Source organism: Sorex fumeus, unplaced genomic scaffold, assembly GCF_029834395.1.
Source record: "Sorex fumeus unplaced genomic scaffold, SorFum_2.1 ptg000034l, whole genome shotgun sequence".
In the NCBI taxonomy this organism is placed as follows: domain Eukaryota; kingdom Metazoa; phylum Chordata; class Mammalia; order Eulipotyphla; family Soricidae; genus Sorex; species Sorex fumeus.
The window spans coordinates 33482994-33485308 of record NW_026606091.1 but is presented as its reverse complement, the minus strand read 5'-3'; the positions used below and the strand labels follow the sequence as shown (position 1 = coordinate 33485308).

Here is a 2315-nt window from a genome sequence, read left to right as displayed (position 1 = left end):
TACCTGTCTCTGAGGCAGGGGGCTCTGATCTCTCGCTGTGCCACAGAGGTAAACAAACTATCTACCTCCAGGTCCCCATTCAGGGGTGACACTCATGACTAACAAAGGGCCCCAGTGGCTACCAATTGCCCACATGGCACAGTCCCTGGGATTATGATGTGAAAACCCACATCTAACTTTTGCGACTCTAGATTTTGATGTGAAAACCCACTCTAACTTTCGCGACCCCAGCCTTTCTGCTTATCGGATGGGACCCCATCCTCTGACTTGCAAGAAGCAGTGGACTAAATCTCTTGCTCAGAACCACCGAACAATTCAGGAGCAGTTTCCAACCTGAGTGGCATCCGGATAAAGACCATAAGAATGAAGCCCTGAATCCCTCTGGAAAGACTGGGTAGGGGCGGGTGCGCTCGGGGAGGGATAGGGACAAGCACGAAACATGGTGAGACCCCACGATCTCTTAATTTTCATATTAAAAGGTAAAGGTAAAAGGTAAAGGCACTCCCGTTGATCGTCGATTTGCTCAAGCGGGTCCAGTAACGTCTCTATTGGAGACTTTGTTGTTACTGTGTCTGGCATATCAAATACGTCACGGGGAGCTTGCCAGGCTCTGCCGTGCGGGCGAGTCACTCTCGGTAGCTTGCCGGGCTCTCCCAGAGGGGTGGAGGAATCGAACTCAGGTCGGCCATGTTGGCCGCTTGTAAGGCGACCGCCCTATGACTGTGCTATCACTCCATCCCCCGGAGTTTCTCGGCCTTTTGGCTAAGATCAAGTGTAGTATCTGTTCATATTAAAAATTGAAATTTATTTATTCGGATTTATTTTTTAATTGGGTTATTATTTTATGTTTTGAGTTTGCTCCTGCACATATGGATGTGCTGGAGGCTGTGTACCTTTTTTTTTAATCCAAAAATTTTCTTTTTATTATTTTTTTATTAGTGAAACCCCATGAGGTACAATTGTAGACTTATAATTTTTTGTGCTTGGGTTTCAGTCACACAATGATCAAGTACCCATTCCTGTACCAGCACCCATCCTGCAACACCACGGGTCCCAGCATCCCTCCTACCCCCCCAACCCCCTTTCCCACCCTGCCTCTTTGGCAGTGCATTCCCCCTTGTTCTCTATCTCCCCATTTGGGTGCTGTGGTTTGCAATAGAGGCACTGAGTGGTAGTCATGTTTGGTCTATAGTCTACTTTCAGCATGCATCTCCCACCCTGGGAGGATCCTCCCAGCACCCTTGATTTGGTGCCCTCTTCTCTAGCTGAGCTTCCTTGGAGACTGTGTAACTTCTTTACTTGCAGAGTACGAGTCTCAATGTTGTTCTGTTTGGGTCATCTCGCCACTCCTAGTACGCAGCATCCCTGCCATGGGGGCACGTCTGCAATTGCTTTGTGTAGCCCCATAGCCTCATAGCCCCATAGCCCATTCCTCAATGGGAAGGGGCAGAGGAGGGGAGAAGGGAGGGGGCAGGAAGGAGGAGGGGGGAAGAGGGGAAGGGCGGGAAGGAAGAGGGAAGAAAGACAAGGTTGGGGTAAATGAATATGATTTTGACAGGGTAGGTAAAAGACGGAATTACAGTTGAGTAAGAATTCTGTTTAACCATTTCTGACTCTTGTGGGGAACACATCACTTTCAGGCAGGTCACTTCGTGCCCTGGGATGGGTGTCTGCAGCCTCCTTACCTCACGGGCATCACAGTCTGTCTGATCTTCTGCCAACACAATTTGTCTTTGACGGGTTGTTGGCTCAGGTCTCTCTTGGATCTGGGTGTGATTTCCACCTCTAGGTGAAAGGGAGGATGGGGTGTGCATGGGGTGTCTTTAGGAAGGACACTGCCTTCTGGTTCTCACAGAACACTTGGGGTTCCAAGGCGGGTGTAGCCCGTAGGATGGCGGGGATCAAACCCAGATCAGCCACGTGCAAAGCAACAACCTACCACTGTACTATCACTCCAGCCCTTGAATTTCTTCTTTGACGAAGTTTCTGTTCATTATTCCTCTCTGCATTTGTTTGATGGGGTTGGGAGATATTTTTTTTTGTAAAGTTCTACCAATGTGCTATATAACTTGGATATTAGCCTTTCATCAGCTAGGTATTGGGTAAATAATTTTTCCCATTCTGTGGGCTATCTTAGTAGCTTAGACGCCATTGCTTTTTTTTAATTAAAAACGCATTAGAACTGCTTTGTCACCTCTTGATAGATCAACCAGACTCAAGCTTAGCAAGGACATACTTCATTTGAGGGAAACAATGTAAGAAAGGGACTTAGTAGATATATACAGGACACTTCATCCACAAAAAGCTGAATACAC

At 47.5% G+C, this 2315-nt stretch overlaps 1 pseudogene; it reads left to right on the top strand.

Annotated features, from left to right (window-relative positions):
• The first annotated feature begins 742 nt into the window (after positions 1 to 742).
• LOC130026662 (uncharacterized) lies at positions 743 to 823 on the top strand (annotated as a pseudogene).
• The last annotated feature ends 1492 nt before the right edge of the window (positions 824 to 2315 follow it).